Raw genomic sequence first — 17,485 nt, 5'->3', positions numbered from 1 at the left:
AATGAATGCTAAGTAACGCTTGCTGTTGTCATGCTGCCTCACTGCTAATATGTATGGTATAAAACCCATTTTACCCCATGGCTCTGGGTTCAGAGAAACTGTCTGATCCAACCATTGGGTACGGCTGTGTGCTGATTGTACTCAATAAAGTACTCCTTGTAAGTAAACCTGGATCTAATTTATCACTATCTTGGCACCTCTAAATTAAGAGTTCAAAGAGTTCAAATGGGGCAATACACCCCATTATCAATGATATCATCACCATCCCAACAATATGGTTCCAGAATTGCATACCTATTTGAAGTTTGGACTGTAATCTGGGTCAAAGAAAAAATCTTTCCTCCCACTCCCATCTACTTACTTGGCTGCTTCTCCAAGCAGTGAAGGGAAGGAGAGTCTTTTCTCCCCCAACCTCCTAACGTTGTCACAGCAGCATCTCACACACCAGGGGCTTTGAGACATGTAGTTTCTCCAGGGATCCCAACATCCATTGCATTCTCCATTATCACTTATACTTCCCAAACTCTGAATAGAATTCACCCATAACCAGCCGTGGTTACTCTGAACTGGGAGAAATTCATTCTGCACATGCTTAGAGGTACTTAAAGGTCTCTATTACTTTACATTCCATTTGGTACAGAAGAAAGTAGGTTCACCAGATGAGCCTTGGCCTGCTGACATCCTCGCCAAATCCCCTGGTCTTGACTCTTCTCTATCCAAAAGAGATTTTGGCAAAAAAGTACTTTTATGTATGAAAGTTGTACTGTATCCTTTATTGTTCCACTGGATAACTATTTTGTGTTTTAAATTCTAACATCAATGATCTTCATACTTCAATTAACCAACACTACTATGTTCATCCAAATTGCTGTTTGGAGGCAGAAAGCAACATAAGAACCAATACCTAGTTAGTTTTGTGAATATTAAATATGGTAACTAAACTGAAGAGCTAACATCTTCCATTATCAGAACCAAAAGAGAAAACTGAGGACAAAGTTTTGTGGCATCTGATTTCCAAGCACAAAAGTGAATGTAAATGCAATCAGAAGGTCAGTGCACATTGTAGAATATGGCAGAAACCTCTAAAGGCACAGAAGCTTGCTTTCACAGGCTGCTGCTGCGTAACAGATGTATGACAGATTTAAGATTACAATTTGCATTTTTTCTGACTAAAAGCTGGAATTTCTGGCATTATACAAAAGGCTTCCAGTGGAAAGATGAGAAAGCCCCACTGTGATTGCAACTTGAAGGAAGACAACAAATTTACAGTTTGCAGGCAACGTAACACTCTAAGATTGTAATCCAGGAGATAAAAATTTGTTTTAACACAGATATATGGCTCTGTTATAGTATAGCCCTGACTCCAGAAAGAGTAAAAATGCAAATACTAGTGCATAAAGATGAAGATTACAGAGCAGATTGTTCCTGCTATATGAGTTTTGTAAGTATTTGATTGTTACTGAATTCAGATGAATATAATCAGAATAATGATCAATTGCAGAATCTAGTACTGCACATCTCAAACATCTAATACTTGAAACACTTTTCTAAACTAAAATTGTTGATATCCTTTACTCCTATGCATCCTAAAGGTAAGTCTACGTTATTTATTGTTTAAATCTATTCCACCTTTCTACCATAATGAGCCTTCAAGGTAGCTAACTTAATTTGAAAATATAAAATACCACAACAGCCAGCAAAAACAACGTAACCTAAAACTCAAAAGATCTCTGCTGTGTTATAAGCAGATCAATATTATTCAATAATCAAAAAACCTGCTGGTTTAATACAAGAGTTAAGGCTATGTCATGTTGGCTCAAGATCCACAATGTCAGGAAACTGGAAGCTTAAGCTGATGCCTTAACTGACATGCCTCGTGATCAGTGATGATGTTGTGCAATGACACAAATTGTGATTGCTTACAACTTACCCTCCATGCACCCAAATGTTTCCTTCGACTTCCAGGCCCAAATCCAGATAGGGAGGATGGAGTGCCTAGGACCAACAAAGATGACCTACATTGTCCTGGTCCTTCCTATACTGCCTTATGAAGCATCTGAGCCTTCAAGTTTTGCTAGAGGAATCCTCCTGTGAGTTGACACATGCCAGTTTGCTGATTTCATCAGTAGCTGGCAGAATGAGTTAAACAGCGAGAGGGAGCCCTCTTCTAGCAATAAGGCTACATACTTTATAAGGCAATATAGTACCAGGACAACATGAGGCATCTTCACTAACCAAGAGAAAGTGTTTCTCTCACTAAAGTCACAAAAGCTAGATAGGATTGTTGTTCTGTGCTGATGTGGTGATTGAGTTGGGCCAGGCAAGGGAGAGCAGTTCGTTGAGACAATATAGCTGGGTGGATAAAAATTGATGCTGTTAAAAAAAAAATACAAAAAAAAGATAAAAAAAAATTAAAATGGCTTTTTTTCAGCCCAGTAACTATCAAGCCTTGCTTTGACCTATCAGGCATGGGCATTTCATTTATTTGCTACTTTTTTTTATGAGGGCAAGGCTGCACAAAGACAGAGAGAGGCAGAAAGGAGCAACACTGGAAAGAAAAAGAGACAACAAAATGTATTGCGAGCGGAGATGGGTCAAAGAAGAGCCAGACAGCAAGACTTGGGTCGAAAATTGGGCCACATTTATTGAAATATCTGCAAAGGGGAACCTAGGACGGGCATCTGACTGTGCCAGCGACTAGCTGGCACTTCTCGGGAGAAAGCACACCCAGCCTGAGGGGTGGCGTTGATCTTGCCGCCCCTCCTGACTGCCCCTTCTGGGGGAGGTAGACCTTCCGGTGTCACCCCCAACCCGGTGCCGCACAACACCTGGGTGAGTGAGGAGGGTTGGTCTCCCAGGCAACCCTTATCCCCCCGCCGAGCCGCACAACCCGTTCGGGGGGCCTCAGGCGTCACCTGTCACCATAAAGTGCCTCTGCATGCACACCATCCCTAATCCCTTTCTGCTTTTGCCCATCCTAGCCACCACGAAAATGTGACCTATGAGATATTGGACTGTATTTGCCTACTGGACGCACCCTAGCCCCGATAACAGTGTGAAGTAGGCAAAAAGACACACAGTAGAAGGCCAATTTTAACTGTGAGCCAAAAATTCCTACATGGCTCCCAAAAGGGCAACCAGCATAAACCCACACTGCTTAAGGGAGGGCGGGAGGGAGCCGCGAGAGCGAGAGAGCTGGTTTGGAGGGGGCGCAGAGCTTAAGAGGGCTCTGCCGACTCCTCCCCTGCTTGGTGGTGCCATGGGGGGCACCCAATAGGCAGCAGCCACCTCTTCTCACCCCACCCGCCCGCAATATCCCCCCCCTTTTGCCAGACAAGCTGGCGCCGGGGTTAGGGCACTTCTCATGCTAAGGCTGCAATCCTATACCCACTGGTCATAAGAAAGACCCTATATGGGAATATGTTAAAGAGATTCCCTCTATAAGTAAAAAGGAATGCATGCGAAAGATATACAGTGAGACAAAGAGATACAATGCCTGCTTGTAAGAATGAAACAGTGTAAATAATAATCTATTTAGTGGTAAATTAACATGGTTTAGTGGTCAGACATACACCATTGTTCAGAAAATACATGCAAAGGTTTCAATGGGAAACCTGATTTAAATTGACCTTGATTTAAATCAATCCACCCTGCACAGTAACCAGTCCTCCCATGGTACATATTTTTGGAATTATTGTTTTAGCTTCTACTGGGAAAGGCATCTTGTGTTCTCAAAAAGAACATTTCTTTCAACTAAAAAGTATTTCCTTTAACTAATAGCTTGACAGAAGCACCTTGGTTTCTTCATATTTTGACAAATGATAAATTTAAACACTGCTTTCAGAGCCACTTTTGTTGTTGTTGTTGTTGTTCAGTCATTAAGTCGTGTCTGACTCTTCATGACCCCATGGACCATAGCACGCCAGGTCTTCCTGTCCTCCGCTCTTCAGAGCCACTTTACTGATGTTAAATAAGCATGATAATTGGCTGTTTCACAATACTGCACTGGTTAGGCCTCATCTGGAGTACTGTGTCCAGTTCTGGGCACCACATTTTAAGAAGGATGCAGACAAACTGGAGAGGGTTCAGTGGAAGGCAACAAAGATGATCAGGGGACTGGAAACAAGCCTTATGAAGAGAGACTGAAAGAACTGGGCATGTTTAGCCTTGAGAAGACTGAGGGGAGACATGATAGCGCTCTTCAAGTCCTTGAAAGGTTGTCACAGAGAGGAAGGCCAGGATCTCTTCTCCATCATCCCAGAGTGCAGGACAAAGAGTAATGGGCTCAAGTTACAGGAAGCCAGATTCCGGCTGAACATCAGGAAAAACTTCCCGACTATTAGAGCAATACGACAATGGAACCAATGACCTAGGGAGGTAGTGGGCTCTCCCACACTGGAGGCATTCAAGACGAGGCTGGACAGCCATCTGTCAGGGATCCTCTGACTTGGATTCCTGCATTGAGCAGGCTGTTGGACTTGATGGCCTTGTAGGCCCCTTCCAACCCGACTATTCTATGATTCTAATAATTTGACTGGAGCACAACATCAAATTTTAGGAAGTTTGCTAAACTGTAATAAAATGAAATATATGCCCACTTTCCCTAAGAGCTGGTTATTTATGTAAATGCTTTGGTGTACAAGTAGCCACTATGTAATCTATATGTCAAAAGCAAGGACACATCCTCTGAATAAGCTGCCTATTGTTCTATCTTATGGCTAATTAACTGTAACTTGCTCATTACCGATGTGACTATAACAAGGTTTGCGCGCATTCCCCCAATGGGTTCTTTCATCTTTCCCAAGTCTGAAGCTGACCCTAGAATGGTCAGTACATTAGGATGGGCAACTTGCTAGTAGCACAGCTTCATGCAAGCGTATCAAACAGATAAGTGATACTGTAAGCTTTAAAAATATTCAGGATGACAGAATATGCTGTGCTACTTCGGCAAACAAGCAATCTGGGCAAGTTTGTTTTGGCGTACAGAGAAGCCCTAGGTGTTCTGCTATTTCTTGAATATTTTCTCCAAGTACTAGAGAATTCTGAACGTCCTCCTTAAAGGTGTCCACTAAAACGAGTCTTACGCATATTAAGTATCCTGCTTGTGAGGGAGTCCAACTCAGTGAGCATGAGGAGGATTCTCAGCAACAAAGCATCTCACAGCAGGCATACAATAAGTGGAGAGGTCCTCTTGTGGATCAGTAACTGGTTAAAGAACAGGGAGTAGGAATACATGGCCAATTCTTGCAATGGAGGAATGAAAGCAGGGTCCCACAAGGGGAACTATATTGGGACTGGTGCTTTTTAACTTGTTCATAAATGATCTGGAATTAGAAGTGAGCAAAGAGGTGATTTTGAAGAGCTCCCCAAAGGTATCTCCAAACTGGAAGAATGGGCATTAAAGTGGCAAATGTGGTTCAATGTAAGCAAGTGTCAAGCACTGCATGTTGGGGCAAAATATTCTAACCTCATAGATACACTGATGGGATCTGAGCTGGTGGTGACTGACCAAGAAAGAGAACTTGGGGTTGCAGTGGACAGCTTAATGAAAATATTGACCCAGTGTGCAGCTGCTATGAAAAGGCAAATTCCATGCTGGGCATAATTAGAAAAAGAATTCAAAATAAAACTGCCAATATCATACTGCCCTTATACAAATCTACATTGAGACCACACTTGGAATACTGGGTACAGTTCTGGTCAACACACTTCAAAAATGGTATTGTGGAGTCTGAAAAGATGCAGAAGAGGGTAACCAAAATGAACAAGGGGTTGGAGCAACTCCTCTATCAGGAAAGGTTACAAAGCCTGGGACTGTATTGCTTAAAAAAATGCAGGTATGGGGAAACATGGTGAAGGTGTACAAAATTATGCATGGTGTAGAACCCAAGGTCATTCCATAATGCTGATTGGAGACAGACTCAAAACAGATAAAAGGAAATACTCGTTTGCACAGCACATAGTTAAACTATGGAACTTGCTACCTCAAAAAATAGCGATGGCCACCAATTTGGATGGTTTTAAAAGGGGATTAGACAAATTCATAGAGGATAAGGCTATCAATGGCTACTAGTCATAATCCTTATGCATTACTTCCAGTATCAGAAGTAGTATGCCTTTATATACCAGTTGCTGGGGAACCCGAGTGAAAGGGTGCTACTGCAGTCATGTCCTACTTGTGGGCTTCCCATAGACAGCTGGTTGGCCACTGCGTGAACAGAAAGCTGGACTAGACTGGACTGATTCAGCACAGATTCTTCTTATATTCTTAAGCAGGGTAGCAAGCTTCTATACACCATTGGATTTACATTTGATGTAGAGAGGGTATTTTCAGTTGTGGGACCTCTTTCATGCTTTGCATTTAAAAGAAACAATTAGAATAATCAAATAAAATGAGTGTGAAATTTCTCACAGTCTCGCATGTCATTACAAAGGGGCAGAGATGCAGCAGCTGGTCAATTTAACTTGTATTCTCAGTTATTAAACATTACCTGCAGGACCATTAAACTGCTTTTCTAGTGGAAAAACAATATAAATGACTTACTACTCACAATACAAAAGGATTAAATTGACCTTTCTCTAGGGCACAATATATTACAAATTTCAGCTAATGAAATATGAAGCTGTGTGTGAGTTTTCATACCTTCATAATACATAGGACAATATGCAATGGCCATCTTCTGTAGTATTTTCTTATGGATTACCAAGTGATCTAGAGTTGCTCTCAAAAATAGTTGCATATTCAGAGCGAGGAAACTCCAAATGCATTTTGTTTAGTAATCTCCATTCTAATATTTTACATGAAATATTACATTTCTACTCTACCTATCCATACAAAAATGCCCAAGGTGACTATGATATATGTACTTTCAACATATAGTTCATTGACCACATTGTGCAGGTCAACTAATTAGTAGGAACACATTCTACTGTACCAATGTTTAACCTTTCACTGACAAGAGAGGAAGAAACTGATTCAACAGATATGCACCAGTTTTAAGTCCTTGCCTGTCAGCAAACTACAGCTTATTAACTACGCAAATCCAAATAACCATGTTAATGAAGGATTTTAAAATCATTCAAGCTAGCCGATTTCACGTGCTGTTATCCTTGTGTGCTAGATGCCCATGTTCATTTTCGGAACTTCCTGCTTTAATCTTAACATAGCATTTCAATGAATGTTTGAGATTCAGTATATACCATGGACAATTCTAACATCCTTCCTTGAATCAATGGATTTATTAGAATTGAAATGTTTCTAACCAGTGACCATAATTCAGAGGATCATGGAGCAAGCTGTGTAGGGACAGGGCTAGAATCTGAAATAACTGAGTGTTCAACTATGTGAACATCTGTTCCAATTTTAAATAGCAAGGTGAAAAAAGTAGACAGGCAAAGCAACTGGTGGGCCCTCCTCAATTGGGCTCTTACTCCTCCTCCCATTACATATCCCCTAAGTATGACAACCCCCCCTCCCCACGCACATGCACACACACACACACTCCTTCATGTTGGGGAAGGAGCAGTAAACTGCAGGTGGAGGAGAGCTCCCTGAATCCTCAAAGCAGTTGGCAGGTAGCAAGTGACATACAGAGAGACTTTTTCCTGCCAGGGAATAATGGATCTCCATGATTCTCTGGAAGCAAGTGAGGTGCACGGCATTATATGCAAATATGCTGGCCTCTCAGTAATTGCAAATGATATTGTGCAACTCATTTCATGCCAGGGAAATCATAGGGCAGGTATCCAGCCCATGATTCACGAATGGGAAAATTTTTTACCCTTCAGCTCCTATGCTCCTCCATTCCCAAGGTGAGCCTTTTCTCAGCGGAGGGTGGCGAGCTCCCTCCCACTGCTGGTTATCCCCCTTTGCTTGCAGAGGGGTAGGGGGAAGACTGGAAGGAGAGGCGAGGGCTTTTGAGAGCATGCCCATCAGGTTTTTGAGAACATGCCCATCAAGCAAGCATCCATAAAACCTGAGGCTCTATGGGTGCTAGAAAGCAAGATTGGAAAATTGAAATAGCTTTGCAAGCCAGGCAGGGTGGCCATCCCTAAACCTGTTCTGCATGTGCATGTATACCCACACACACACACGTATGTATGTATGTATGTATGTAAATGCACACACATCACATTTGAGCCTTTTAGCTTTTCCATAAGAAAAGAGCATTACAAGCAGCTTTTAAAAAACGGGGGGAAGGGGGAGTTAAAAAATGCTTTCCAATTAGGCTTGTCAGGAACTGCTGTTAGAGGAAAATGCTAGATGTTCTAGTTCAGTGGTGGCCAACGCACAGCCCCTACTGCCTGAACTCACCAAAACTGGTGGCGATTTGGTGGTGGAAAAAAGGCAAATTTCCCTGCATGCCTTGTTTTAACTCAAATTTGTGCTCCCCGGGGCTGCCAGAAGCATGATTTTTCATTAGAATGTGTGTTCCCTACTTGCCTTATTTTAAAGTGAAAATGCAGCTTTTTTGCTGCCACCAAATCCAGCAGAGGGGAATTTGGCAGCGGGTGCATGCATGTAAAGTAAAAAAAAAAAACCAAGGGCCGCGGTGGCTTAGTGGTTAAGACGCTGAACTGCAGACCGGAAGGTCGGCAGGACAGCAGTTCGAGACCCGAGTGCCGCGTGACGGAGTGAGCTCCCGTCTTCAGTCCCAGCTCCTGCCAACCTAGCAGTTTGAAAACAAGAAATTGCAAGTAGATAAATAGGTACCACCTCGGCGGGAAAGGTAACAGCGTTCCGTGCACCTCGGTGTTCAGTCATGCTGGCCACATGACCACGGAAGCGTCTTCGGACAGCGCTGGCTCTTTGGCTTAGAAACGGGGATGAGCACCACACCCTAGAGTCAGACACGACTGGTTGGGGACACCTTTACCTTTTTTTTTTTTTTGCATGCATGTAGCCCACAGTAGGTTCTGGGTTTCCAAAATTAGTCCCCAGACCCTCTGAAATTGCCCATCTCTACTCTAGTGTATGTATTGGGAAAAGTGCTCTAGGTATCAGTCGCTAGTTCTGGGGAAATCATCATATCTGGCTGAACAATCTTATTTTGAAAATGTGGATTCTTAATGAGGTCAATAAGAAAGACCACAAGCTAAAAAGCCTTATCAGTTTGTATAAGACAAAGAAATTCAGTAAAACTCTGGGAAAACAAATTAAAAATTTGACTTTAAGTATTATATGACCAATTCAATCAAGAGACAATGGAGCTGTTTGTACAATGCAATGCAACAGCCCACCATGAGTTTATTTAACCCATGGTGAGGCTGCAGCGCATGTGACCACAATTTTGAATATGCAACTCCTGCTCAGGGGTTGTCATGTCATGCGAACCTGGTAAGTGTGGGTTATGAGAGGGCTAAAAACACCCCATCACATAACCTCGTAGTCTGGTTTAGGGTTCTGCAAGGATTGTTTAACCCTTGCATAACCCATGCTCACCAGGTTCACATGACACAAGAACCCCCGAACGGGGGTTGCATATTCACCTTGGCAACCACAAGCACTGTAGCTCATCATAGTTTAAATATCCCATGATGAGCCACAGCATGTTGTCTGAATCAGGTTATTGTCTAAACCTGACATCTTCATTATTTATATTATTATTATTATTATTATTATTATTATTATTATTATATCATTTATATACCACCCCATAGCCGAAGCTCTCTGGGCAGTTTACAAAAGTTAAAATGTTAAAATACAGTATACAAACTTTAAAAACCATTTACATAGAAGCATACGGACAATATATATAAACAACATATATCTAAAAACAACTTTGAGCTAAAAACATTTTTAACCCCCCCCCCCAACAATAAAACAACACAGCTTAAAAACAGTATACAAAAGTCCTCAAAAGGAACAAAAGGGAAGGGTTGCTGGAATAATAGAGTCTTTAATACCTGCTTAGAAACCTTCAAAGAGGTCAGCAGGGGCATTTCAACCGGCGGGTCATTCCACAACTGAGGGGCAGCAAAGGAAAAGGCCCTCTTGCCGGTGGTGGTCCTCTGAGGGCTATAATTGTGCCAATTATATTAGCATAAGAACTGTCTTAGAGTATCAGACCACCACTTACATTATGTTAAGCGATCTCTCTCTTACGGTAGCCAACCAGATGCCTCTGGAAAGCTTAAAAGCTAGATATAACGGTGATAGAGATACCCTGTTTGTTCTCAGCATCTGGTAATCAAATGTATACTGCCTTTGCATATGAGAGATTTCAGCAACAGACACTGTCTTTTATAATAGCACTAGAGCCCAAAACAAGAAGAGTAACGGGATCTAAACAGAACCTCCTCAGATAATGCTTATTCGCTAGTGTTCATAGTTATTCTGCACGTATTGATCTTAAAGAAAGCTAAAACAATATCATAGTGATATGTATTTTATTCACCCGTCCTTTTTTTTGCCCATTTTATAGTTACACTACAAGACTGTAGGGTCTTTTAATGAAATGCTTAGTTGAGTTCTCGCATTTTCAAATGTCAAACACAAAATAAGCATGTTTCCAAGAAATAGCTCTGCCTTTCATAAAATCACATTATTTCAAGCAAGAGATGTTCTCCCAAAGTTTAAAAATTAACATTTTATACATTTCTCCATTGTCTGCTATCAGTAACTGTCACTTTACCTCTTTAATGAGAAAACAATAAATATACAATCTAGACGTCTGGTCCAAAGGCAAAGGACTTGTCAGCTTAGTATTATGGCTGTATTTACAGCCTTGAAAAATTAGGAAGAGGTTCTAAAAGAGTTCATTGTTGTCCTTTAGAGAGGATGAGGATTGAGAAGGGTTAGCTTATTAGATGGAAAGAAATGGCTGCTAGGGTGGGTAGGGAGTGGCAGTGAGGTATTGGAGGACAGAGTTCTGTGGGCCATGCTGCCTTTCCTACACCCCCTTAAGCTAGTGTGCTGTCCTCAGGAGGATGCTGTCCTAGCACTGAAATAAGATTCAGCTGCCAGTCCAATCAACCTGTGTACATGAAAGCAGTGGCACCATTGTGTCTTTTGCCTCAGGCAACAGAATGTCTTGGGCCAACCTCAAGACTGATTTTTCTGCCCCAAGTCTTCTACAAACCATGGAGTAAAACTTACAATACAAATACATTTCCTTGCACTAACATGGTACGATGGGGGGAGGGGGTGGGAACAGCTTGTATCTCAAACTAACAAATTAAATTTCTACCATGAAAGTTCTAAAATTGAGCAAAAAAGCTAGTTAATAGGATCTATATAAGCCTCAATAGCTTCTTCTGTGCCCTTGACATGGCACAATACACTGATAGACCTAATACTCTCTCACAAGTGTCTCCTGCATTATGATGCTGTCACATTCTCTTTTCTACTCCCACGTTTCTTTTTTCCATTCATTCACTGTCACATTCAATGGAGTTGATCAACTGTTACTCCACTAGCTGCAGTGGAGGGAGATTTTCCTCTTAGAGCTGTCAAACCAGGAAGGGATGTACATCAAAAGCATTCTTCCCTCCTTCTTTAAGTGACTGAATACATATGGTTTAGGAAACATACAGGCAAGAAAAAACCTTACCTAGTATTCTGATATAACATTCACTGCCATCAATTACTGCACAGATCTGCGAGGTTAACATATGCTCAGAGAAGAATATCTTGTATTAATGAAAAAGTTAAGACTGTTTATAAACAAATGCAAATTATAACAGATATGCTACAATGCTCACTACCTAAGATTTACATAAAGAGCGACAGAAGTAGATGCTGGATTGAAAAGAGTTATGAAATCCTTGTTCAAATCAAAGTTTATTTTCAAAGTACCTTCACATTTGGGAAACATTTATGGACTGTACATTATTTCTTTAAATATGCTTTCTAGAGTTAATCACCACATTGTCATTTGATGCTTCAAATCAAATGTCTCAGAGAAAGGTATCTGTTAGTCTTTGGGCAGGGAAGAGAAGGGTAACTCAGTCGCCCTACTTTACAAAAAGTGGCTGCCACAGAGGCCACATGAGAAAGTGTCAAGGTGGAACATATGCCAGGTGCCAATGGGTGCAGCAGCTTGTGCTTCATATTATTCAAAATCCTGACTTTACATTAGCATGCTTAAGGCTGGTAAAAACATTCAAGCTGTACATAACTACTATTACTATTCCAACAGAAAGATTGATAGCTGGCGTTGGCACCTCCTTTCAAGAAGCAACTTCTTCCCTGGACCAATTACTAATTGACTTTGCATCTCCCAAGAAACTGGACACCCACCCCACTGGCATCAGAGAAGTGTGCATGCACAACCAATGTAGGGAAAGCAGGTCTCACTATTTTTCTGCAGGAGTAAGTGTTGATGTGTGTGTGTGTGTGTGTGCGCGCGCGTGCGCGCGCCTGTGTGTCTACTATTAAGTATCCTTTCTTCCCATCCCTGCCAGTCAGACTCCAGGAATACTCGATGTCAGGGTGGACACTGAGCCCATAGAATCCCAGAGTAGTTCTGATTCTGAGGAAGAGCAGTCGCTCCTGGGAGAGGAGCGTGCTCCTCTTTCCCAGGACCAACAGCTGACGGAGATTCCTCCCACCAGCATTCATAGTTTAGTTAGCAGTCCAGGGAGTGACCAAGCACAGATAGCAGACTTGGTGGATGTGCGACGCAGACGCAGAGAGCAGTGCCAGATGGAGGGCGCGGAAAGGAGGCGTAATGCCAGGTTGGCGCGCAAACAACGGCTGCACCCAGAGGATCCAAGGGAAAAGGGGAGGGACTCTCCCTAGTCCTTAAGTTCAGGGGTCCGCCAGTAATTCCCTTTCAAACGGGGACCAACTGTTCCAACTTAGAGCATAGGTACTGTGCTGCTCAGATCTAGTTGCAATCGGTATAGTTGTTAAGTTGTAAAAGAAGAATAAAGCTTTGAAAGGAATTCTTTGTCTGTGTCTGGACTTGGCTACTGGATTAGACTGAGAGAGGCCTCCAAGGAGCCCTTGACACTCATAAGGGGGACATTCACCTTAGAATAACAGATATAAATACAGCCATCTGTATAGAGCTAGGTGATGTTCAACCTGTTCTGGAGGGGGTTGCACTCCCCCTAAAGGATCAGATTCATTGTCTGGGGGTGCTCTTGGACTGTCACTTTAGGCACAGGCAAATTCAGTGGCATGGAGCACTTTTTATCAGCTTAGGCTGGTATACCAACTATGCCCTTTTCTGGACAGTGATAGCCTAGTTACAGTTATCCATGCTCTGATAACTTCTCGTCTGGATTACTGCAATGCGTTATACGTGGGGCTGCCTTTGAAAACGGTCCAGAAACTTCAGCTAGTCCAAAATAGGGCAGCAAGATTATTAATGGGTACTGGCCAACGAGATCACATTACACCAGTACTGCTCCAGCTGCACTGGCTGCCAGTCCATTTCTGGGCCCGATTCAAAGTGCTGGTATTAACATTCAAAGCCCTAAACAGCTCGGGGTCAGGTTATCTGAAGGATCACCTCTTCCCATATGTGCCTGCCCAGACCCTAAGATCATCCTCAGGGATCATTCTCTGGGAATCCCTGCCAAAGGAAGTGAGGCAGGTGGCTACCAGGAAGAGGGCCTTTTCTGCTGTGGCACTCCAGCTGTGGAATGAGCTCCCTAGTTCACCTGGTGCCTCCATTATACTCCTTCCAGCACCAGGTGAAGACCTTGTTATTCTCCCAATATTTTAGCTTCCTAATCTTTTAGCTCTGGTGTTCTACATCTGTATTTAAATCTCTGCATTGCTGCTAGGTTGTATTTTGATTGTATTGTTACATTGTGGTTTTAAGCTTTCATATTTTATATTGTTTTATGTTGTACTCTGTAGTTTTAATTTTTCTGAACCGCCCAGAGAGCTTCGGCTATTAGGCGGTATACAAACAAACAAATAAATAAATAAATCCTTCTTCATTGTCTCTTGAAGTTAAATTTTGCTTTGTCTTATTGCGTTGATGCTGCCATCTAGTGGCTCATAGGATTTACCCTATCCAGCAAATCACTGCTGTTTCAGGATCTGTCCATCCCCTACCCCACCCTGTTTGTTTCTCTGAGAGAGTTTTCAGTGAGTTCCAGAAGTTCCTATTCTTTATTAGCACATGACTTCTCCCCTTTGTAGTGGGGAATAGATTACAGACAGGTGGCCTGATTTGGTCATCTCAGCCATTTCCACTAAACATTCCACTAAACAGTGTAGGGGATGGATAGTAAACTTCTGTTTTCCAGGGCCAGTTCATACGTAAAACTAGGAGATTGGTACTAACATTGATATCTGAGGAGCACATACCTCAAACCCCCTTTCCCCTTCAACTTTACCAGCTCTTGTTAGGATCCAGCTAGATTTTGAGCACTGTCAGATTTGTTTTAAATATGATTAACTTAGGTCAGATATAGAACTGAACCAGGGTAGAGTGGGTCAGGGAATTCAAACATGAGAGGAGCCAGAGCAGCCAATCTTAAATTCCAATTCCAATTCTTTGACCCTAAGAACAAGCAAACTAGGCCAGAGGTCTCTTCAAAACAAACACTGATCTATTGATATATATTTTGAACAGGAGAAATTAAGTAACAGAACTGGAAACATCACAAAAATTTAACCAATCAGCTTTAGTCATCTTCTGAGTTATTCACTGAATTTACTTTGCATTTTGCGTCCCCTGATCATTAAAAAAATCATGTAGATCCAGCCAGCACTGTCAGCTGTGGATTTAAAAGCTGTCTTCTTTTTCTAAGAAAAGGTAATAGGCAGAGACACAAAATATTTATTCTGCACATAGCTCAGTACTCTTCAAGGGTGAACAAATTTAAAGGCTTAGACCTGGAAACAAAACAGTTCTGAAACCCCATTACAAGAGTTAAAAGAAAAGACCCAATCAATTTAAATAACAGACAGCTTAAATAGCAGAATGATACGTTAAAAATGCAGTCCACATTTGCCACCTATAAATATGGGAAGGCCACATAAATATGGGAAAGAAGCAGAAGGGGAGGTTATATGACATTTTATAACCTGAAGTTAAAAAAAAAACTTTATTCCCTCCCTTATAGTGTAAATACGAAGGACACTATTCAATATTTTAATATCCATCTGTTTCCCAGGGCAGTTTCCTTACATAGCTTTACAGTTCTTCAACCCCATAGGATTGGGACATACAGATTTAAAAGAGATGACGTCATCACAATCCTTCAGATTTGTAAAGAACTCTTAACACAAGAGAGGGATCCCCATCAAGGCTTTAAGATGAAAACGTCCACTCCAGATATGGAGATTTCTCCTAAATACATGCTGTAGCATACTTCATACTGACAGATCAGTATATATCATTCACTTCTTGAAGCAAGATCTAAAAGCAAGGACATGAAAAGCTGCTTAGTAGGAATAATACATCCAGGAGGAAACAGTAAGTCAGATAGGTAGCAGCATAATCCATAGCCACATGGAGATGAAACATCTATCCCCAGTTCTACACCTCATATTGTCCAGATACCATGCTTCAGCATAATATACTCATTCTGTTTCCTTCTAGTGGGCGGACAGAACCTATGATTCCCAGCAGCTACGGTATTTCAAGTTAATACTCCAGCAACGGGCATGTTCTTGTCTACACTACAAGTTATTCCATTATGCTGTGCTCATTCTCCAAATGGGAGGAGGAAGTTGAAGTAGTAGTATAATTCTGTGTACATAAATACAAATTTGAATTTGTTTAATCGCTGCTAACATTTCCTGTCTTCAGAGCATTGCAAACCAGTTATGTTTGCAAGCCTGTTTGAAAGTCTTTTCTGTGGTGGTGCCCTATTTTGGAGTGCCTTTCCCAGATGGTCTTGCGGGCTGCCTTCCCTGATGTCTTTTCAGTGCCTGATGAAAACCTTTTTATTTCTCCCAGGCCTTTAAATTTATTTTATTATCCAACTTAAACTTATCTTCATGGGATCAGAGGCTGCTTACATTTTTTGCAGATTTATATTTTTTATCTTGTGTTATGTATTTTCAGTATTATGTATTCTTTGGCCAGTAACCTATTCAGCACTATAGTTAACATAAATTATGGTGTGCCAGCATAAGCTTCTTCTAGCACAACACCAACAGAATTTGTTGGCTCATACAGGTTTTTGGGGGAAACCCATTGTGCCAGCAAATGCTGTTGGCATTGTGCTAGAGGTAGCTTAAGCTAGTACATTAGCGCTAGTGCCAAATAGGATACCACCCTCTGTATTTTTAACAATGTGTTTTCAGTATTAGCTGCCCTAAGAGCCTTGCTGAAGGGCAGGATATAAATACCCTCAAATAACTAACTAAATAGATATGTAAAATAATTCTCTTAAATCTGACTGAATAAATACAATAGTCTTGCAAGACGCAATACACTATTGTATTTATTCAGACTTAATCAATTAAAACCCATGATTAATCAACTAAGTTTCACTAATCAGGTGACAGCCCCCTATGAAATACACCCCAAAGTCTGTGTCTAATAGATGAATATTCAATAGATGAAGTGCTCTGATCTGTAGTCACATGAGCTGGCCTGAATCAGTCTCTACCTAACCTACATCCAGCAGCTCGTTGTTAGCTGTACTAAGCAGTGAGTCCACATTAATTTCTACTGTAAAAGTTTGGGGGTGTCATTTCATTTTCTGCTCACTCCTCACTTCCTGTCAAGACTACCCAGATTTGTTCCCCTGGGCTGAATGTTCGCAAACCACGATATTCATGTACTATAAGATGGCAACCACACCATGCTCACATAGGACAGGATCCAAAGAAGTGCACAACTGGTTCTGCAGGTCCAAATGATACGCTTGTGTGTATCAAACAGCAACTTCCCATGCCATATCGTACACCCTTTCTGAACGTGACAGGAGTTTTAAAAACCATTTGTGATACAGAATAAAGGTCTGCTGTTTAAGTAAAATATAGGGCATGCCTAATATTTGGAATGCCAGCCACAGCCTCCAGAGATCAGGTTTCACAGCTACTGGTATGCATCTTCACTACAGGAACTAGGGGCAATCCAAGCTTGCATGACTGCTAGTGTATATGTATGTTTGAACAGTCAAACAGATCAAGCTACAGATAAACTAAAGAGCCAAAAAATAACTGCTTTAGTCACAGAGCTGTCATTTTTGTTACTTTTAAGATAACTTGAGAAGGAAACCATGGCATAAAAATCAAAGTTACTCTGCATGTACTACATTCTTTAAAGATGAAGATAGGTAGGTTTGCCCAAGTCTGACACAGAAGGTAATATAAAAGATTTCTTAACCCAAACACTTTTAATTTGTTCTCTACCTCTCTTGTTTCTTACGCCCTAGAGGGTGTGAGACAGCATTTTTTTCATACAAGAAAACAAGCACAAAGTACAGAAATAAATTTACAGACTATCTAGGAGGATTCTACTTCAAGCAAGGTCCTGCTTATGCTACAATTAATTTCAATATTCTAGCAGGGAAGATTTTTTTCCTTTTTTGTTTTAATCTGGGGACAAGAACAATTCCAGTA

At 41.4% G+C, this 17,485-nt stretch overlaps 1 protein-coding gene across 1 annotated transcript in view; it reads right to left on the bottom strand.

The window, feature by feature from the left end:
- ZFAND3 (zinc finger AN1-type containing 3) overlaps window positions 1–17,485 on the bottom strand; it is a 202,940-nt gene that overhangs the window by 100,901 nt on the left and 84,554 nt on the right. The window lies entirely within an intron of this gene.

The sequence above is a fragment of the Heloderma suspectum genome, chromosome 1 (assembly GCF_057233095.1).
Source record: "Heloderma suspectum isolate Gila_16-S chromosome 1, 16-S_ref, whole genome shotgun sequence".
Lineage (NCBI taxonomy): Eukaryota > Metazoa > Chordata > Lepidosauria > Squamata > Helodermatidae > Heloderma > Heloderma suspectum.
This window is presented reverse-complemented; position numbering and strand designations above follow the sequence as displayed.